The 24,108-nt window shown below is 41.3% G+C and overlaps 1 protein-coding gene across 11 annotated transcripts in view; it reads left to right on the forward strand.

Moving 5' to 3' along the window:
- The window catches only part of MAGI2 (membrane associated guanylate kinase, WW and PDZ domain containing 2), a 2,464,469-nt gene that overhangs the window by 1,855,691 nt on the left and 584,670 nt on the right, over nt 1-24,108 (forward strand). The gene's annotated exons all lie outside the window — the stretch shown is intronic.

Genomic DNA, 24,108 nt, shown 5'->3' on the forward strand with positions numbered 1-24,108 from the left:
GGATGGGAGAAGCAGAAGAGATGGCTACATGTGCACTGCAAGATTAATTTTAAACCTCTCACCACTTTGTCTGTCATTCCCTCTCCATTAACCATATCTGAAGTTGCTGCTTCTTTTGTTCCACTTTTGACAAATTTTATTCATATTCCCGTAGCTCTTCCCTCTTCTCTTTCATCCTCGTTACCTACTCCACCTCTAACTGTATTCTAATATGTATCATATATCTCCAAATCATGGTTTCTGTTCAAGTCTTTCTAGTGCTAATTATATTGTCTCTAACTTCCTTTCTTTCTTCCCTGATTTTTCTAATTCTAGCTTGTATCTTCCTTTAACATAACCCTTTTAGCTGGCATCCCCCCAACTCTTTCATGCACCTTTAAAGAAATCATCACTTTTTCCATTTTCCCCTTTATACTATGTCTAGCCTTGCCTCTCCCGTGCCTGTGAATGCTACCAGAAAGAACTGTATATAACGAACGTTCGTCTTTTCTGATTTTAATACAGTTCTTAACATAGCACACAATAGGAGCGTTTTTGATACCTAAAAACAGTATCTTACAATTCAGTGGTATTTATGTCAACACTGTCCAGTGCTTAATTTGTAAATTATTAAGTGCCAGGGCTCTGACTGAGAGGCCACTGCAGCTTGCACCACCCATTGCCCCTGTCATTACTGCCAAAACAATTACTAACCATCTCCCTTGCATGTAAATGCGCCAGTTCAGATTATTCCAGGTCCCCAAAGCTAAACGAATGGCTGGGGAGACAGGTATTAGTAATTTGTTTATGGATATTGTTTTCCTAAACAACTGTTATACTGCTCATCTCTAAATTACATGATCAGCGCCACCTTGTGGCAGACTGCCCTAAGTGTGGTGTTGAAAATTAGTTGCCGGTGCCCAGCACCGGAAACCAATTAAGTGCCAGTGCTAAGCACCGGAAAGCTCAGGCTCAAATTAAGCACTGACACTGCCCTAACAGTGAAAGCCTAGATCTGCCCAGCAGGCCATGTGAAGGTGTTGTGACAGGCACATAAGCCACTGAACTGTTTCCGTGAATCCAAGTTGTGAAGTGCATGACACATAAGAATCTCTGCAACAACCTTAGAAACATCCTGGGCTTTCTAAATAAAACATGCCTGCAGGTCGCATGTAATAGTGTGCAGAAAGCATATTATCATTGCTCCTCAACGGCTAGCCTGATCTTCTTCGCTGTTCCTTGTTGTTTCTTTTGGCTTTTCCCCTTGTTGTTTCTTCCTCCTTTCTGCTTACACATGCCCGCCTCCGGTCGTTTACCACCCGACGCTGCCTCCCAGCTCATTGTTGCTTGCCTCCACTCCCATCGCCTCCCATCGTCGTTGCTTCCCCATCACCCCCATCGCACCCCTCCCGATCTCCATTGCTGTCTGTAATGCCCACACAGTTTTATAATCTGGCATGGCAGGAACTAAAGTGTTCTGAACAATCTGCTTCTCATGCCTGGCACGTTTGTAAGTTTCAATAGAGCTGCCAGCATGCTTGTGACGCCCTCACACAACCCCTCTTTCAGAAGCGCCAGCCATTACAAACTCTGCAGGCCTTCAGAGCAGTGACAACTTTTTTTGCTAATCAATACGAGAGCGCTGATCATCAGATTTTATCCGAATGTACAGTCTAGCCTGTGGAAAACACTTGTGAAATGACGCCACTTATTTAGGGGTACAGACGACTTAACTAACATTACAGTTTGTGACAGGGACTTTTTTGGGGGGGGCGTCAATCTGCCGGAAAAATATGAGCAGTGACTCAGTTGTTAAAATCATTTAATGCAAGGCTCTCTCTTTTATATGCTCCAGGATGGGCATCTCTTCAAAGTGGAGAGTGTGTGCTCTGCCTTTCATCATCAGGATAAAAAAAGCGCGCAATAATTTAAAAACAAAGATTGGAATGCGGGAGCTGTCACTGCTCCTGCCGCAAATCAAAATTACCTTGAAACAACTCTGTCAAGGGGTGCAACAGCAGGACGTGCAGAATTACTGCACATTGCTCAATTTTGCTTTGTTTTGCGGGCAACAGATCAGACCCCATGCATCGCACTATCACTGATGTACAGTGCACAGGGGTGTAGGAGGTCACTGGTTGCTTGCAGCACAGCCCATAAGGGACACAAATAAATCCATGATATATTTAACTCCGCCCAATCCAATCCACATAATTCCACTACACACCACATAAATAACACTCCATAATACATGGGTAAAAGACAATGGGACAGATGCACAACCAATCCATTTTGCAAGTCACAAATTGTGATTTTTCTGCGACTCACAAAGCAGAATGTACTAAGGTGTCTCAGACATATTTAGCGATTCCCAATTGGGTCGCAATTGACCTGCATCATCAATATTCATGAGGCAGGTCGCAATTTGTGACCCATTGGGAATGGGCCACAACCACAGGGATGGTGGCCTGCTGGGGGCAGCAGATCACCATGTCTGTGTTTGCTTTTTAAATAAAGCAACTTTTCTTTTCACATGCATTTGCAGTCACAAAACAATCATACATCCCCATGTGACTCGCTATTAGAAAGGGACGCCCTTGGCACCCCTCTTTCTAATAGCGACTCGCAAACCCTATTTTGCGAGTCAGTGATAGGTTACCGACTAGTAAAATGGGTTTGTACATACTACAACCCATTTTAGCAGTCGCAAATGGCCAGATTTTGCATTTGCGACCTGTAATAAAGGTTGTACATCTGGCCCTGCATCATTTACAATGCCAATAGCTCCATCTCAAGCAAATGCGAGACCTATTACATTTCCAACACTTGTTTCTTTCTGCTTTTCCAAATAAAGGTCTTTATTCCAACTTAGGCAGGCAGGATACTTGGTAATAAGGTGGCGGATATCCAGTCTGCCATATTTGGAGTGTCACAGTCTCTAATGCACCTGTAATATGGCAGACGGGATATCCACCATGTTTTGACCACAAAATTCTAAATGAGGGCCCATAGTTATCTACCCACTTTCTACTGTGATTACTTGTACCTCTGAAATATAGATCTTATTGCCCTAAACATATCAATCAACCTCTCCTGAGTACCATGATTTTTTACCGCCTGTTGCTGAATTACTGCTGTACGTGGAAACTATTGACAGAACACTTATGTCCACTGGATGCGTTTCACAAAAAGAAAGTACATGGATTTCTAGCCAGAGATTTATAGAAGGAAGGGAAGGCATTTCTTTGGAAGTGTACCTTTATTGCTACTATATTTCAAGTCCAGAGGTAAGCAATTAATCACCTGTAGCACTGAAGAGTGACTCTCCAAATGTCCTTGAAACTAAGATTTCCCATTTCAATTTTCCAAGTGCTACTCTCTTCTCCATCTATGCTTGGCACACTGAATAGGTAAGTGGGCAAGAGTTGAATGTATTTACACTAGTGTGGCAGTCGCTTTTTCACAGTATGGCAGTAAATAGAGGCATTCCACGATGAACTGGTCAGGTACAGAATTGATGGAACTACAAGAGAGCAGGGAGATCTCCGAGTGTCACCAAGGACCCAAACAATTCTGTGAATTATGAGCCGGCACACATTTACGCATTGCGCCATTATAAGTCGGGAGAGAAGATAATGCAGCAGCGCAGACCCGCTCCATCATTCTGTACGCTGGGGAGCAGGATCTCACTCGCAAGGCAAATTGAAATTGAACTTTATGGGGTAATGAACCTCATCTCCTGTGACAATTTAAAGAAAACAAATCCTCACCAAGGATTTCTATAAAATGTACTGCTGAAGCAGTGCTGTTCTTGTATACAGATAGAAATGTCCCAGCTTTCCCCAGACAATCCTAGTTTTCAGAGGACTGTCCTGGCATCTCAGCGCTTTCCTTGATTTTAAATACATGTCCTGATTTTTGGGGCATAGGTCAAGACATGCTGCAAACCAGAATAGAATCTTATGCTCTCGTTTCCACAGGCGCCTCTGAACAACTTAAGTAATTTGTCTTTTTGTCTCATGCAGCTCAAGAGGTCGGATGCTTGCGCTCAGCAAAGTGGAGGCAGAATGGGTTGGGGGAGTAAGGCAGTGGCACAGGGTGGAGGATGTGAATATATATATATATATATATATATATATATATATATATATATATATTATCTACTGGCGGTCGCCAGTAAATAGTTATAGTTAGGACCGAGTTCCCATAGGAAATCTGAAAATTCTATTTTGAATAACTTTGGCGCCGGTTGACTTATCTTCGTGAAATTTTCAAAACTAATGGGGCGCTCTGCTCAGCTCCTACCCTGAAAGTCTCGGGGTGATTCGTCAAGCGGGGGCTGAGAAAAAGGGGGGTCCCAAAGCGCGTTTTCCCCATACATTTTCCCATAGGACCTTTAGTCACAGGTACAGCTCAAACGGCTGAACAGAATTACTTGAAATTTGGCAAAGAGGTAGTCCTCAGGTCAGGCATGTGCCTTTTGTTTAAATGGTGTAAATCCGTTCTGTAGTTCCTGAGAAAATCAAAAGTAAAATCACATATATATCTGGGCGGAGCCTAACCACACATCTCATCGTGAGATCTGATTGGCTGTCAGCACTTCATCCAAGAAGTGTTGGCAGCCATCTTGGGGCCAATATACATAATAGCACCTCATTAAAAAGCATTGCAGTTAATAGAAGGTTTTAAGACTTAAGTTACATTATAAATCATTTGTTGATGGTACCATACTCATTTTAGGAATTGTGGTGTGTTCTAAGGTGATTTTACCATGTGAAAAAGCCTTCTGCTGTGATATCATGAATCATGTTTGAGAGAAAACTATTTTATCATGCTTTTCCCACAGAGGTTTGGAAGGTGATCTTTAAGGTAACTGAGAGCATATTTTCTGTAAATTCACATTATCTTTCTCAGTCATGTGAGAATGAAGTCTGACATTCTCAGTAAAACATGTACATCCAACAAGGGCAGAGACTGTCAGTTGATTCCTTTGTGTTCTACTGCAGCTTCCCAGAGTGTTCTAAAGAACAACTAGAGCGCTAACATTCCTACTTATGACAAACGTATGGCACACCTGAAGCCATCTTGGTTGGAATAAAGTGGTAATTCTTAAAACATTTAATTTAAAAAGGAACAAAATGAGGGGGTTCATTTTGCCATAGAAAGTATGATTAGTGCTGCAGAAAGAAAAATTAGGGCACATTTTGAGTGAGTTCTCAAATCCTCTTCTATTTCATTAAAAAATTCTGACATGCAGACTGAAACATGCACTTTCAATACCAGCAGCAGACTTCCCTGGTGAGCAGTAGCTTTACTACAGTGATCTAATAAGCAACTAGAGTGCTAACATTCTGAATTTATGGCAAATTTGTGACACATCTGAATGCCTTCTTGATGGAATCAAAGTAAAAAACTGAAAGTATTTCCTACTGAGGAGACTGTAGTAAATGAGGAAATTAGGAAACATCATAACAAATAAGTCTCCCAAAATGGCCACCAGAGACAAAAGAGCCCAAATGTTGCCCAAATATCACCCGGATGTAGCCCAAGTATAGCCCAATGACAGAATGTCCCAGAGTGTTCTAACGAACAACTAGAGCGCTAACAGTCTTGCTTATGACAAAAGTATGTATAAAGAACAATGGTTCCCTTGGGTAGAAACAATGCGTATTGTAGTTAGCCGTAGTTACTTCAGCATAACATATAATACATTTCTGAAAGCAAAAACATTTCTTGAACAAAAGGGGAAAGAGGAACAAGAACACAGAGAAAGGATTTTCATTAATTTATGTATCAGAATTGATAACATTCGATAAACAGAAACACATTGCAGAATTTTATACTTCCAAATTCATACAGTGATACAAAATAGTGAGATAGCGGTGCTCAGTGGTGATATAAATACATAGTGCAGTGAGGTGAGGGTGGGAGGATGTGGTTTGTTTTTGAAAGGCCAGATTCAAAATGCAGTAACAAGTAAGTTAAACAAATTAAATAGTTGGTAACAACTATGTCCTGCAATCTGTGCCACAATAGATCGTCGAATTGAATTGCACAGAAGATCAAAGAATGATTGTTTTCTTGGGCTGGTAACACGGAGTCCTCACGAAACACTGTTACCAGGAAGCAGTGTTTCGTGAGGACTCCGTGCTACCAGCCCAAGAAAACAATCATTCTTTGATCTTCTGTGCAATTCATTTCACAGTTGACATCCTGTTAGAATAACCATACCCCTCCAATCAATTTGCCTTGACCGCCCTTGAAATCCTAGGGCCTCCTCCTCCACAGTCCTGATGAAGACCCGCTTGTGACACTCCAACAAGCGCCCATAGGGTTGAAACGTCGACGATCTGTTGTGGCACAGATTGCAGGACATAGTTGTTACCAACTATTTAATTTGTTTAACTTAAATGTTATTGCATTTTGAATCTGGCCTTTCAAAAACAAACCACATCCTCCCACCCTCACCTCACTGCACTATGTATTTATATCACCACTGAGCACCGCTATCTCACTATTTTGTATCACTGTATGAATTTGGAAGTATAAAATTCTGCAATGTGTTTCTGTTTATCGAATGTTATCAATTCTGATACATAAATCAATGAAAATCCTTTCTCTGTTTTCTTGTTCCTCTTTCCCCTTTTGTTCAAGAAATGTTTTTGCTTTCAGAAATGTATTATATGTTATGCTGAAGTAACTACAGCTAACTACAATACGCATTGTTTCTACCCAAGGGAACCATTGTTCTTTATACGTTAAATACCCAGGTTCCTAGGGACACAGGGTCACCCCATTGTGTTACTATATGGCAAAAGTATAGCACGCCTGAAGCCATCTTGAATGGAATAAAGTGGTAACACTTAAAACATTTAATTTACAAAGGAACACAATGAGGGGATTCATTTTGCCACAGAAATTATGATTAGTGCTGCAGAAAAAAAAATTAGGGCACATTTTGACTTATCAAATCCTCTTCTATTTCATAAACAAATTCTGACATGCAGACTGAAACATGCACTTTGAATACCAGCAGCAGACTTCCCTGGTGAGCAGTAGTTTTACTACAGTGATCTAATGAGCAACTAGAGTGCTAACATTCAGAATTTATAGCAAATGTGTGACACATCTGAATGCCTTCTTGATGGAACCAAAATAAAAAACTGAAAGTATTCCCACTGAGGAGACTGCAGTAAATGAGGAAATTAGGAAACTTCATAACAAATAAATCTCCCAAGATGGCCACCAGAGACAAAAGAGCCCAAATGTAGCCCAAATATCACCCAGATGTAGCCCAAGTATAGCCTAATGACAGAATGTCCCAGAGTGTTCTTAAGAACAACTAGAGCGCTTACTGTCTTACTTATGACAAAAGTATGGCACACCTGAAGCCATCTTGATTGGAATAAACTGGTAACACTTAAAACATTTTATTTAAAAAGGAACACAATGAGGGGTTCATTTTGCCATAGAAATTATGATTAGTGCTGAAGAAAGAAAAATTAGGGCACATTTTGAGTGACTTCTCAAATCCTCTTCTATTTCATTAAACAATTCTGATATGCAGACTGAAACATGCACTTTTAATACCAGCAGCAGACTTCTGTGGTGAGCAGTAGCTTTACTACAGTGATCTAATGAGCAACTAGAGTGCTAACATTCAGAATTTATGGCAAATGTGTGACATATCTGAATACCTTCTTGATGGAATCAAAGTAAAAAACTGAAAGCATTTCCTACTGAGGAGACTGCAGTAAATGAGGAAATTTGTAAACTTCATTACAAATAAATCTCCCAAGATGGCCACCAGACACAAAAGAGCCTAAATGCAGCACAAATATCACCCAGATGTAGCCCACATGTAGCCCAATGACAGAAGTGTGCAAAACACTTATTTTTTGTGTATTTGCAGTTTTATATAGTGCAGACTTGTCAGGTATTGGAATGCTTTACATGAGCATTGGTTACATCACACAAGATCAAATTCATTTTGGTTGTAGACATGGGGAGATTAAGTGATTTGACCACAATCACAGAATGTTGAACTGAAGCAGAAACTCCAACCTGGTTCCCCAGTTGCAAAGTCTGCAGCTCTGGAAGTAACACCACATCCTCTCGCCAAGGTGCAACATTTAATCAAGTGGTCAACTGGATAAAAAAACATAAAGATTACAAATAATTTAAAAGTTCTTTGTCGCTATTTGAAAACTCAAAAAATATGTCCTCATTTTAGTTTTTTAGAGCACTAACCATAATTTTGATGCAAATAAGACCCTCTCATATATGTAATTTCTAAAGGAAATACTCTAGGTATTACAGTTTTGATTACATCAAGATGATGTCAGGCGTTCCACACTTTTGTAATAAATATAGAATGTTAGCAATCTAGTTGTTCATTGGGATACTGTTGAGAGGCAGAGGCCAGGGGCACGGACTCTGAAAATTGAAGGCAGGTAGGAGAGTGCAGAGGCAACAATTTGACCACACTTGGCAGGCAGGAAGGGCAGTGTCAGCACAACAGACTATGGAGGGCAGTGGAAAGGGGGGCAGGGGCAACAAACCAACAATACAGGACTGGCAAGAGAGGCTGTGGCAATATAATAGACCATTGTGGGCAGAAGGAAGAGGCAGTGGTAGTACAACCATACATGCCAACAGATCCGTTTCAGCCAGGAAACGTCCAATGTTTTTAAGCTCAAATGGGCTTTAATTGATCTGTCTACTGTCTACAATCTCCTCTTTTTCAATGTAACTCAAAGGGGAAAATCAATACCCCAGTTTTTTTTCAAAATCTCCCTCTTACCAAGTTCAAAATGTTCGCAAGTATGGTACATTGAATCATGGTAGGCAGGAGGAATTGGGGTAGGGACATGGACTCGGATAACAGAGGACAGGAGGGACATGGAGAGGTGCACCAAACTGACCCTACAGGGCAGGCATCAGGGTTTGCAGCAGCACAATACACCACACAGCACATGCGGGACGGGAGTGCAGCACACCAATCCATAGAAAGCAATGGGGAGGGGACAGGACCATGCACATGGACAACAGAGAACAGATGGGAAAGAGGCAATGGTAGCTAGCTGACCTTAATGGACAGACAGGAGAGAAAGCTGCAGCATAACAGACCATAAAGGGCAGGAGGGATGGATCAGGGGCATTACAATGAAACCGACAAGCCAGGAGGGAGAGAATAGGGGGTCTGCACATGGAAACAGAGGGCTGGGGGCAAGGTGGCAGGGCAGGAGCAGCAAGATGACCATGGAGGTCAGGCAGGATGGGCACTAGAAACAAGACACACCATGGAGAGCAGCAATGAGACTATGGTGGCATACACACAGACCATGGAGGGAAGGTGGGAGGGGGTCAGGGGCAGCTAGCTGACCACACAGGGAAGGTGGGAGGGGCCATGGCAGCACAGAAGACCATGCATGGCAAGCGGGAGGGTTAGTGGCAGCACAATGGCTATGATGGGCAAGAAGGAGGGTGCAGGGGCATGCACAAAGGACCATGGAGGATAGAAGAGAGGGTTAGGACCTGGGCACAGACAAGAGAGTTCAGGGGAAGGGGCCTCACAACAGACCACGCGGGGCAGGCAGGAGGAGCAGTTGCAGCACAACAGATCAGGGAGGGCAGAAGGATGTGGCAGTAAAATGGACCATGGAGGACAGGAGGAAGGGGATAGGGGCATGGCATGTGGACAGGCAGGGTGGAGGTGGCAGGGACAGGTTACAGTCATCTGACAATGCTAGGCAGGTGGGAGGGGAGTGGCAGCTCAACAGAACGCTCAGAGTAGATAAGAGTGGCAGGTCCATGGAACATAGTGGGCAAAAAGGATGGAGCAGGGGCATGCACAAAGACATCGGAGGGCAGGGGGAAGGAGAATAGGGGCAGCAAGCTAAGCACAGAGGCTAAGCAGGAGGTCAATGATGGGCCATAGAATTGGTCAATGGAGGGCAGGAGAAGTGTACTGGTACATCATGCTAAATGGAGGGCAGTGGCAGCACATCAGACCATGCATGGCAGGAGGGAGGAGGCTAGTTCGTGGATTCAGACAACAGAGGATAGGGAGGAGGTGGATGGGGCAGCAAGCTAACTGTTCAGAGAAGGTGGGTATTAGGAACTTTATTGTTTTTAAAATGTGTGTCTGTGTGAACTACTTAAAATATGAACAAGTATGCAGCATAATCTCACTTTTATTCAGGAAGAAGAGAACGTTTGTGACTGTGACTCCGGGCTCACTTGGCAGAAACACCCCCTGACCCTCCACCCCCATTGCAAAATGTAATGCCCGTGAAAAGGGTAGGTGGACGCAGTGTTATATAGAACATAGTCCTGAGAGCATGATTGAAAATGAAAACTAGATGTAGTATATGGTATAAACTATGCACCAAAAAGTGTGATATAAGATGAACCGGGGCATGAAATATAATCTGCAATACATTGTGCGCAATGACAGATTCATTGGAGAGCGCGAGATAGCACAGGCACTAGCGCGTGCTATGCGATATGCGCCTTGGAGTGTAATATGCACAGGGCAGTGTTGTGTAACATAACTAGTCTCTAAAGTTGTAATATAAAATATGTGCTGGGGAGTGTAACGTTGCATCTGCACTGTGACAAAGATATGGATCCCTGATTGTAATATGTATGGCATAGTGCTGTGCGTTATAACATACACATCGAGGAAGGCACGTTAGATGGGGCAATATAACCCGTGCGAAGGCAAGTGTGGCATGACATATTCACGGGGTGGTGTTACACTGTACATGGGCTAGAGAGTGTCATAGCATACGCACTAGCTGGTGGAATACAACACAGAGGTGTGAGGCAATCGGCGGGCACTGGTGGGTGTAACACAGCATTGGGCTCAGCCAGGAGCACGCTGTGACTCTCAAGTAAGGTTCGTCTCCTTTCCAGAGAGTAAAACAAAAAGTATTACACATCCGGCGGTGGATGTGTTTTTTATTAACCGCGAGGGGGGTTTCTTGCATAGTTTGGTCGAATTTTTGTCGAATCCCCTTTGAATGGCTTGGTGTGCGTGTATATTAAATGTGCCCATCAATAGCTAACCATGTTTGTATAAATAAACGACAAGGGTGTCTACTTGGAGAGTACCCACCGGCGGGGGCACCAGGATTAGACACGTCAGAGCTTCACTAGCGGTGTAAATACATTCCATGTGGATTCATTCTATGCATAGTCGCCTTTTAATGAATATCACGCAAATCGTCATGGTGATAGGTACATACGGTTTGTCCAGCATGTCCTAGGTGTTTCTATAAATATATATATTTTTTAAATAATAAAAAACAAACGCCGGCCCCGGGGGATGGGGTCCCCGGAGCCATAAGTGGCCTGAGGAGGGGGGCAACACAACCCCCTCCTAAAGAATTTAAATAAAAAAAAGGCCATGACCCGGGGGTTGGGGTCCCCGGGGCCGATTAAGGCCTTGGGAGTGCCACATGTATTTTTTTCAACAAAAAAAATTAGGGTGCAGGCCCTGGGGGATGGGGTCCCCAGGGCCAGTAAATTAGAAAAAGAAGGGGGCCCCCCACAGCCCTCCTTCTTAAAAAAATAAAATAAATAAAAGACTGGCATCGCGCTGGAGGCCACGCCCCCTCCTTGCAGCACTCTGCAAACGTGCCCCCTGGCCAGTTGTAAGTTGGGGAATTAATTCCCCTTCAATACTGAGGGTCCCTGAGGGCCAACTAGCCCAACAGGTATCTCCAGTGTGCGCCAGGGAGCTGCGTTGCAGACAGGTGTTCTGAGGCCACGCCCCTTTTTACACCACTATGCAACGCAGCTCTGTGGCGCTTACCAGTGGTACCTAGTGGGCTAGTTTGACCCTAGGGACCCTTAGGATTCAAGGGGACTTAATCTCTCAACTTAGAACGGCCTGTGGCGCGTTTACACAGTGGTGAAGGGAGGGGACGGGGCCTGAGTTAACGTATGCAAACAATCCCTGTGGCGCGTTTTAAGTTGGGGAAATAATTCCCCTTCAATCCTGAGGGCCCCTGGGGGCTAACTAGCCCACCAGGTGCTTCCAGTAAGTGCCACTGAGCTGCGTTGCAGAGAGGTGGTCCAGGCCGTGCCACTTTTTACACCTCTCTGCAACGCAGCTCTGTGGCACATACTGGAGTTACCTAGTGGGCTAGTTGGACCCTAGGGACCCTCAGGATTCAAATGAACTTAATCTCCCAACTAAAAACGGCCACAGGGCGTGTTTACACAGTGGTGAAGGGAGGGGACGGGGCCTGAGTTAACATGTGCAAACAAGCCCTGTGGCGCGTTTTAAATTGGGGAAATAATTCCCCTTGAATCCTGAGGGACCCTGGGGGCCAACTATCCCACCAGGTGCTTCCAGTAAGCACCACTCCGCTGCGTTGCAGAGAGGTGGTCTAGGCTGTGCCCCTTTTTACATCTCTCTGCAACGCAGCTCTGTGGCGCTTACTGGAGGTACCTAGTGGTCTAGTTGGACCCTAGGGACCCTCAGGATTCAAGGGGACTTAATCTCCCAACTTAAAACGGCCACAGGGCGTGTTTACACAGTGGGGAACTGAGGGAACGGGGCCTGAGGTGACGTGTGCAAACATGCCCTGTGGCGCATTTTAAGAGTTAGTTTTAATCCCCTGCCCTATTATATACTAGGGGCTTACAGAGGAGGTCATGCTGATCACAGGGGGACCCCAATGCATAGTGTTCCCTAGTGTATGTAGGTGTTTTCACTGTCTTCTGAGTGTCTTTTAAAATAGCACTGGCTCTAGGACTGGTTAGTCAGACTCAGTTACCACCAGTATCCGTCTGAAAAAGTTGAGGGTACAGGATGATTTTGCAACAAGGCTTCTTTCTGCTCTAATGCACGTTATCCTTATTCCTGCACTTTTCTTCGTCTTTGAGGACTTCTGTTGCTTCTTTCTGCATTTCTTTTTTTTCTTTCCGTGCGTTTTTTCTTCTTTCTTCACATGTCCTATCTCTGTAGGCATAGTTAGAAATTAGCATTTAAAAAACCTTTGAAATTCACTGAAAAAACCATAGGTTTCAGGCACGTTATAGTTAGGAATTAGCATTTAAAAAACCTTAGAAATTCACTGAAAAATCCATAGGTTTCAGGGGCGTTATACTTAGCTGGACTTTTCACTCGTACAAAACCATTGAAATTCCCCCGTTATAGTTAGTTCAGCTAACTATAACTCGCGCGCCCGCAATGCACTGCTGAAGACGTCACATATTACATCACTCATGACATGTTCAGTGACATCACTCATGACATCACTGATGACATTAATAGAGAACACCAGTTGAGTGCATCCTTCCTTCTTGAAGTACAATCTTCAAACTGTTAGTGGTAATCGTGGTTCAAAGAGGAGTTGGAGTGCCCAAGAATACACAAGGTTAAATAATAATATGTTATGCCAACGTTCACATACAAAGGAACAGAGCGCATGGTAGAAGCATAATGTACGTGTGTAATGCAGTGGCGCAAGCCTGTGCATGTACACTTAGTAATCAGCTCACTACAGTGCCCCAAAAGCCAACGCCACGTGTCTGTGGAGCAGCGCTGCCCGCTGGCTCAGGCCTACAGTACGGTCCAGCGGGTCCTTAAAATGAGACAGAGATGTGACTGAATGAGGTCAGAGATCACATCGGTATGCAGGGTAACATCGGTTGTTCACACCTTTGCACACAGGCTGATGCACCCCACCCCTCCCGCAGGACTGCGCTCAACACATCTCTGTAGGGCAGCGCTACCCGCTGGCTCAGGCCTACAGTAAGGTCCAGCAGGTCCTTAAAATGAGACAGACATGTGACTGAATGAGGTCAGAGAACACATTATTAAGCAGGGCAATACCGCTTGTGTGTACCTGTGCACCCAGGCTGATGCACCCCACCCCTCCCGCAGCATCGCGTTCAATTGCAGCCCCTGTGCACCCAGGCCCCACTGCTCACGTGCTGTCATTGTTGTGTGTCCAAACACGACGGGCATCAGTGTCCACAATTCAGGTGCAGTGATGATTGCGACGATGGTGTACGCCTTATGGATCCCTTTTTTTATTGCGCACTATGATATGCGAGGTGGATGCGGCCATATCACCTGAGGCAGTGTAGAAGAACTGGGACATGTGGCGTCATCGTTATCCTATTTATACGTACGCAAAGTGGGCTGAGCTTGCGTACGACAGGCGAGCGTAGGGGTGTGAAATTTAGTTGTGGGGACCTGGGCGTTGTTCAGTTCCTGCCTGGCCAGGAAGTATACTTATGTGTGTTTCAGTTGCAGTTTTGACATCGCAGAATGCGCAATTTACATTAATGTAGCATGTACCGGGAGGGCGGCAACTATCGCTAATGAGATGCTGTTCGAAAATATTGAATGGCCAACATCACATGTCGTTGTCAAGGTTGTGGATAAGCGCAGACACTCATGTCAATGGTGTGCGGTATTATTGAAAGTGTTGCTATGTGAATGTGCTCGGATGGAGGGAGGATCAGCAGTGAGGCTACGTCATAAATAGTGACAACGTTTATTGCAATGCATGCCAAATGTGAATCTGAAAGACTCACATATGACACACTACTATTTTGGTAAAGCCTGACAACAGAGAATGCATCAATACAAATGTAAACATTACTGTTTACTGTTTGTCACATGTGATCTAGGATGTGCACTCTGCCCATGGCTGATGATACCCCTTCGGGCCAGCAATACCCAGGCCGAAAGGCAGCACAATAATGTGCACACACACACCAGGGGCATCGTGTAACACACATTTGATTTTTGATGTAACGTTTGAGATGCATGGCCATCACACATGGAAGGCTAATGTACAGACCAAGAATATTGATCAAGATGATCGTTGCATGTTGTGTGTAGTAGAAGATATGTGTACACAGCAAAAAAACTTTCCAAAATATCTCTCTAAGCAGAAGGGGTGTGTCTCATCATATGCTGTAGAGAGAATGACTAAAATGGGTGGGGTCCTCCAACTGTTACAATAGGAAATGTTTCAAATGCTTTTTTTTTAAGGTCAAGTAAGGGCACAAGGAGGTCGCACCCGACAAGATTTTAAGAACATATATTTATCATAATATAAGTTTATTACAGTTAGAAATATATAAATGTTTAAAATATTTTAGATTTTCGCCTGCTCTCATATGCAGTTTAAAGTTATTTAGATATAGTTTTGAGACATAAAAAAAATGAGGAAATGGTGTACCCAGCACGACACCATATGTCTATGACGTAACACAGGGCCTGGCAGCGTGCACTAGTCGCATACGCAACGCGCAGTGGGCGCATCCCCATACGTACATGACGTAACGCTTGGCTTGATACTGTGTACCCATCGGATACCTATGTAGCAGCTGGCGCGAACTCTTACGTATATGATGTTACATGGGATGCGGTGCCACGAATCCGTCGGATACGAAATGTGCATCCTTTACGAGTTTAGCAATATGGGGGATAGGATTCACGTGGTGATGGAGCTTGGTACACTACCGGTATGGGAGTGCAGTTTTCTCCCCCCCAAAAAATATATATGCATATTTTTGGGGGAAGATACAAAACATTACTTAATTTTTAAAGTTAAAAAAAGAGAAGTATAATAGAGTTCCAAAATATTTTTTTTTTTAAATAGAAAAAATATAAGTTTTATAAACATTAAAATATGAAATTAACATTTAAAAAGCCTTCCAAATGCACTGAAAAAACCATAGGATTTACAGACGTTATAGTTAGGAATTAGCATTTAAAAAACCCTTTGAAATTCACTAAAAAAAACATAGGCTTCAGGGACGTTATAGTTAGTTGGACATTTGACTCATATAAAACCAGAGAAATTTGCCTGTTATAGTTAGTTGAGCTAACTATAACTCGCGCGCCCGCAATGCACTGCTGATGATGTCACATATTATATCACTCATGACATGGTCAGTGACATCACTGATGACATCTCAAATGACATCACTGAAGACATCACTGATGACATCATCCATGTGATAATCTGATACACATACTGATGCCCTAATATAAACTTTGATACACCCATTCTAAAATGCAGACTACAATTTTTGAAACTATACACACAACAAGTCAGTAATGCAAAGAATCAATCACATATCCATTTACTCATGTATACAGTTACACACACCAAGTCCGTTATTTATAGACACACCATATCACTTATTTATAGAGATACTAACACATATTTACTGTCTTATACAATTACTGTTACAAGCAGACCCTCATTTATACACAAACTCTTCTAATAACATACTCTCATGTATAGTCATTTATATACTTCAACATTCACATATAGTGCCTTAAAACATATGTAGTTAGTCACACATATACCACTGAGACATTCATTCACTCACCAACACACCCATACACACAGTAACTCATCCATACAGCCCTTCCCAGATGCACTTTTAAATCCATACAACCAGTGAATCACTCACTCAGACATCTATGCACAGAGTCATATGCCCCCCTCCCACCCATACAGACGCTCAGGGACGCATACAGATACTCAGACAACAAATCAATAACCCATATAGATACTCATGTAGCTATTCAGCAACCCATGCAGTTGCTTACACACCAACTGAGAGACTAATACAGACTTTCACACAATGTAGTCACTAACCCATGCATTCAATAAGACACGTTCAATCACTCACTTATACAGTCAGTCACGCACCTACTAAATAATCCCTTCAGGCAATTGTAAATGCATTCATTCTTCAATACACCTTGGCATAGATATATATGAAAAATATTTAAACTTTACAGAAACACACATTCACTGGATGATGCCATCAGTGATGTCATCAGTGATGTCATTTGAGATGTCATCAGTGATGTCATCAGTGATGTCACTGACCATGACATGAGTGATGTAATATGTGACATCATCAGCAGTGCACTGAGGGCGCGCGAGTTATAGTTAGCTCAATTAACTATAACAGGCGAATTTCTCTGATTTTATAGGAGTCAAATGTCCAACTAACTATAACGTCCCTGTAACCTATGTTTTTTTTAGTGAATTTCTATATATATATATGCATGGTTTTGTGAATAGCTATATGAGTGTCTATATGGGTTATTGATTGGATGTCTGAGTATCTGTATGGGTGCCTGAGTGTTTGTGTGGGTAGGGTGTGTGTGTCTCTATGCATAGATGTGTGAGTGGGTGATTCTATGGGTGCATGGTTTTAAGAGTGCATCTGTGATCAACTGTATGGTTGGTTGAGTGTATGTATGGGTGTGTTAAGGATTGAATGTATATCTCAGTGGTACATGTGTGACTAACTACATATGTGAAAGGCAGTATATATGCGTGTAAGAGTATATAAGTGGGTGTATGTGAGAGTGTATGATTGTGAGAGTGGCTGTATGGATGAGTGTGTGCTAGTATCAATGATTGTATAAGAGCGTAAGAATGTGGTACTATTATTATAAGTAAGTGAACTTGAGTGTGTTTAACTGTATAGGTGAGTAAATTGGACTGTGTTTAATTACTTGCACGACTGACTAGGTGTGTCAGTACCTCAATGGATGATTGGCGGTCTGTGAGTGTCTATATAGGTGTATAAATGCATATGATAGTCTTGTACGGAGTGACTGTAAGTATGAGTGACTGTACAGGTGAGTGAGTGGAGGTGTATGTAGACCTAAGAGTTAATGAGTGGGTATGTAGCTATTGGTATTGGAGTATATATGGTTTTGAGAATGGACGTCTGAAATTTTGAGTTGGTGTATCAAAGGTTAAATTAGGGTGTGAGAAGATGCAGTAATTTATCACATGGATGATGTCATCAGTGATGTCATTTGAGATGTCATCAGTGATGTCATGAGTGATGTCACTGACCATGTCATGAGTGATGTAATATGTGACGTCATCAGCAGTGCATTGCGGGGGCGCGAGTTATAGTTAGCTGAACTAACTATAACAGGGGAATTTCTAGGGTTTTGTACGAGGGAAATATCCAGCTAACTATAACACCCCTGAAACCTATGGTTTTTTCAGTGAATTTCTAAGGTTTTTTAATTGCCAATTCCTAACTATAACGCCCCTGAAACCTTTGGTTTTTTCAGTGAATTTCAAAGGTTTTTTAAATGCCAATTTCTAACTATAACGTACATGAAACCTATGGTTTTTTCAGTGAATTTCAAAGGTTTTTTAAATGCTAATTCCTATCTATAACTTATCTCTGAAGATATCATGTTTAATGATTTTCATTGGATTTGTATATTTTTCAAATTCAGTGTGTCAATTTCATTAATTACGTTTTTTTAAAAATACTTTTTTTATCACCATTTTTTAAACTTATTTTTTCAATTAATTCTTTTAAAAATTAAAAACATGTATTTGAACTTAATGGGTTTTTCAAACATATTTTTTTAACTATATGTTCAAAACTTTAATTTAAATATATTTTTTTCAATGTTTTTGGATCCGCGCACCCTATGCGCACTGTTCTCGATCCCTACGCGATAGCATCCGCGCATGGTAAGCGTTGGGTACGTGTTTAGTGCGCGATTGCAATGCGACCGGTACGCGACTCCCAGCCTATCGCGACACGTTCGATGTACGTAACGCAACGTTTACACGCTTCCGCGATACGTAATCTGCGTCTATGACGCGGTAGGTGCGCGGATCCTGCAAAATATTTAACATTACAAAAACATATATATATGTATTTCATGTGAATATTAATTGAAGACAAACTCTAAACTAGTCTTAAAACTAATATATTTTCAAATCTAATCCTATAATTTTTTTTAATTCAATTTCGCGGATGAGCGCTGGGTGTGTGCTGCGTAAGCGAAGGGTGCACGGATCCCATGTGACCTGCAAAAAAAGAGATTTGATTGGTTCATTACACTTCCTCTTCTAACTATTGAAAGACCCCACCCATTTCAATCATTCTTCTTTGACCTTCTTTAGAGCACCATCTCTTTGGAGAGAAGAGGATTACACTTAGCTCTAACTTTTTTCAACCAAAAATGGCTTCAGGGCAGCAGGCATCACCTGCATCACCTCATACTTCTGAGGTTGAATTTTTGGCAGAGGAACCACCCAATGAACAATTTTCTTCAGTGGTGTGGACTTTTTTTACTTTTGCCGAGGGACAGAATAAGACCAATGCCACCTTGGTCACCTGCAAGATTTGCAAAAGAGTCCTGTCGCGAAGGGATCCTAACAAGAAATACTCATGCGGCACGGCAAGTATGATGAAGCACATGAGGACCCTTCATCCAAACAATCTTGCAAGATAAGAGTGCCGACGGATGAGAAACACTCCTGCTCCTGCGCCATCCACCTCATCGCAGCCGAGCACCTCAAGAGTGCATCCATCAGCCCAAACCTTGGACATCTGTCCTCAATTTCAATTTTTAAAAGTGCTCTGCACTAAGTGCAATGCAACTTTGTGCTATGGTGAGCAGTTGATCGATCTGATCTGCCGACGGCAAGAAAGTCACACTTGCTAGTTCATTGTTTGGTTTCTCCTGTTTTGTTTTTTGGGTTTTTTTGCAGAAAAACCAAAACAAATTAAAAATTGTTCAGAAAACTCAAAAAAAATTATAAAAGAAGAAGAAAAAAAAAGTTCTTGTAAGAACTAACTTTCTTGATTTAAAAAAAGAGCTAAATTTCTTTGTTAGTGTTAGTTTAGATGAATGTATGTGTAGTACGTAATTGACTGAATGAATGCATTAGTAGCATATGCTGAATGTATAAGTGCAGAACTATGAGGAAGTGCTGCAGCATCACACAGTAACCTCTTTAACTGCAGTGTGCTGTAGTACTTCCGAAGCACAGGGATGCAACATATGTACATAAATATGTTGCAAATCTATGCTTCTGTCTGCACGGCTACTTAAACTGCAGCCATGTGGTGACAAAGGCACCCTTGCACTATAGTGCAAGGATATCTGTGTCATGTGCTGTTTGTTTTTCTACAGGAAGACACACCTTCCTGCACAAAAACAATGAGAAAATACATTTTTCTCCTTCAATGTATGCTGAACATTTCAGCATGCATTGAAGATATAACAATGTGGAGAAATTAAAACAATTCTCCTTGTTGTGCTTTCCTACACCAATTTTAGAATGGTGCACCATTCACACACATTTCGAGATTTATGATTTCTGATAAATCTGGACATGTGTCTTGTTCTATGAGTATTAAGGGCAATCATGCACAACAACACTTATAGAACACCCTTTCAACACAAAGTGGTCTGCATGATGAGGTTGTATTTACATGGAGTATAAAAAGTGCACAGAGTGCCTTTTCCTCTCTTTGTAAATATGAAAGAGTATCTTACACAATAACTATGTTACAAAAAGTGACATATTTCCAGTTTTAAAATTCCTTGTGAATGATAAAAGGTAAGCACAGAGTTTTGTCTGCAAAGATGTTCAAAGAAGAATGATTGAAATAATTGCGGTCCTTCAATAGCTAAAATAGGAAATATTATGAACCCCTCAAATCTCTTTTTTAGCAGGTCACATGATATCTGATTATGGTCAGATTTCAAAACTACAAAGGTATAAACAGAGTGTTTTTAGAAACATGTTTCAACTTTGTAGCTTCTTGCAGAACTCCTCTTTCTGCATATTGAGACTTAGTTAAACTTACCGTCACAGTAATAGGAATAAAAAATGGTACACATTTTTTTCACATTTTCATTCCAATCTCAATACATAAAAATTGCTTATTTTAAAATTTGGATCTGTGAAAGAAAAGGAAAAAAAAATTATTACATGTAATAATAAATTTTTTACAACACAGCATAATTTCCACAAAGTAATTTTTTTGCCTTTTTTGCTGTTCTCAGAATATCTTAAATTTCACTAAAAATAGTGATTTCAATCGTACTCATCACTTAACAGCGGGCAAAAAAAAAACAGTCTCAAAGATAGTTAAAAAAAAACGAACATGCTATTCTCAAAGAAAAAAACAAGATACAAATCACCGATATATAAAATGCATACAGCTAACAAAATTGTATAAGTTTAACTTACAAAAACTGTAACTGTTGTCACTTTAAAATTTTCACCGAATCTAAGGATGAATTTTTGGAGGATGCACCACGCCCACAAAGTTTTCCTTCAGTGATGTGGAAATTTTCTACTTTTCTTGAGGGGCAAACAAAGACCAATGTCACCTTCGTCACGCGCAAGATTTGCAAAAGAGTTCTGTTACGAGGGGATCCTAACAAAAAATGCTCGTGCGGCACAGCAAGTATGATGAAACACCTAAGGACCCTTCATCCAAACAATCTTGCACGAGAAGAGTGCAAACAGATGAGAAACACTCCTGTTCTGTATTTGTAAAAAAGAATCACAAATAAATGTATATTAATAACTTTCAAATTGATACCATTCCATTACTGTACAAACACATTTTATATAAAAACTGACTAAGAAACTATTGCCCTGAGTCACAAGTGTGACGATGGTTAAAACACTACATGCATAGTGCATACTACTTTGAAGCAGTTCATTCCCTCAAGCCTACCTCACTAAAAGACTACATGCTAACTGACTAAATGATCACAGTACTATAAGGAGACACACTGGGTGAGTGACAGGGTGTTTGCTAGAAGTGTATGAAAACTAACTAGGGAATTGAAGGTGTGAAAGACAACTGTGTAGGTGATTAGAGGACTGCATCCATACTGCATAGGAATTTAAAGCAGTCCATGTGCTAAGGCCTGGTTCACTGCATGACTACTTGGGTACTGACTAAATGGTTAGAGTACAGCAAGGAGAGTGCCTAGGTGAATTTATAAGTGGTAGGCTTTTCGCACAGGAAATGGATTAGTACTTGGTACTGAATGGGTCACTAGAGGAGTGCAAAGGGAGTGACTGGATGTTTGCTGGACTGTATGGATACTGACTAGGGAATTGAAAGTGTGAAAGACAAGTGTCTAGGTGGTTAGATGACTGCATGCATAGTGGATAGGGGTTTGAAGCAGTCCATGTCCTAAGGCCTGGCTCAGTGCATGAATACTTAAGCACTGACTGAATGATTATAGTACTGCAAAGATAGTATCTTGGTGAATTTATAAGTGTTTGGGTTTTGGCACAGTGAATGGATTAGTACATGATGCTGAATGGGTCACTAGAGGTCTGCAAAGGGAGTTACAGGGTGTTTCCTGGAAGTGTATGGATACTGACTAGCGAATTGAAAATGTGAAAGACAAGTGTATAGTATGTTAGAAGACTGCATGCATACTACATAGACATTTGAATCAATCTATGTGGTAATGTATGGTTCACAACATGAGTACTTGGAGACTGACTAAATCATCAGACTACTGCTAGCTTAGTGCCTTGGTAAAACTTTTACATTTTCAGTTCTGGCACAGTGAAGAGAATACTACATGGTACTGCACTTTAGTGTCAAACCCTGACTCATTTTATCAATGCATAAGTAAAGAATACCTTCTAAAGCTACTAAAACTTGACAACATGACCGATTTTAAAACAGTTATCTGTCATCAAATACACTATGTTACCAAATGCTTCTCTCACAATCCTTACCCAAATGTACACAGACTCACAGTGTGATTTTAGACAAGCAACACTATCCCTAGCAGTTTACCAAAACTCATTCACTAGTCTAGAAGAGGTAATGGTCCTGCACACAATCTACATATTTAAGTACAGCACATTAGTGTCAAAGCATGACTCATTTAATCAACGCATAAGCAAAGACTGGCTTCTAATGCTACTAAAACTTGACAACATGACAGGTTTTAAAAGAGTTATCTGCTAAAAAAATACACGATGTTACCAAATGCTTCTCTCACAGTGGTTCCCAAATGCACACAGACTAACAGTGTGATTCTAGACAACAACCACTATACCTAGGACTTTACCAAAAATCATTCACTACTGTGGAACTGATAAGGGATCTTCACACAATGTACATATTTCAGGGCTGCACTTTCCTGTCAAAGCCTGACTCATTTAATAAAAGCATAATCAAAAACTGGCTTCTAATTCTACTAAAACTTGACAACATGACCGGTTTTTAAAAAGCTATCTGTCAGAAAATACATGATGTTACCAAATGCTTCTCTCATAGTGGTTCCCAAATACACACTAACCCACAGTGTGATTCTAGACAAGTACCACTACAGTGCAAGTGGTAAGGGAACTGCACACAATCTACATATTTCAGGACTGCACTTTTGTGTCAAAGCCTGACTCATTTAATCAAAGCATAAGCAAAAACTGCCTTCTAATGCTACTAAAACTTGACAACAGGACAAGTTTTAAAACAGTTATCTGTCAGCAAATACACAATATTACCACATACTTCTCTCACAGTGGTTCCCAAATGCACACAGACTCACAGTGTGATTCTAGACAAGCAACACTATCCCTAGCAGCTTACCAAAACTCATTTACTACTGTGCAAGGGGTAAGGAGACTACACACAATCTACATATTAAAGTACAGCACATTAGTCTCAAAGCATGACTTATTTTATCAATGCCTAAGCAAACACTGACTTCTAATGCTACTAAAACTTGACAACATGACAGGTTTTAAAACAGTTATCTGTCAGCAAATACACCATGTTACCAAATGCTTCTCTCACAGTGGTTCCCAAATGCACACATACTCACTGTGTGATTCTAGACAAACAACACTATCCCTTGCACTATACCAAAACACATTTCTTCATCTAGAAGAAGTACTACATTTTTGTATAGATATATATCATAACTCATTTCAGAAATTCATAAACAATGACTGGTTTCTAATTCTACCAAAATATAAAAACAGCACAGTTATCTGTCTACAAACACATGAAAAACACAAATGCTTATCACAGAATGGTTTCTACATGCACACACACTGTCAATAAAATTATAGAGAAAAAAAGTACTCCCTACACTTTAGCAGGAGACATACATAAGTCTGATTAAAATGAAAATAGTCTACATACATACCCTCACAATTAAATGACTCACCTTTCAAGTTGTTTTGTAGATTAAAAAGTATATTAGTCACTCACCATATTTTCTTTTACAAAATCTCTGCACTGTGCACCTCTTAGCAAAAACAAAGAATGGAAAAGTTTCCCTTTCATTTTCCACAC

This window comes from Triturus cristatus, chromosome 4_1, assembly GCF_964204655.1.
Source record: "Triturus cristatus chromosome 4_1, aTriCri1.1, whole genome shotgun sequence".
NCBI classification, from domain to species: Eukaryota; Metazoa; Chordata; class Amphibia; order Caudata; family Salamandridae; genus Triturus; species Triturus cristatus.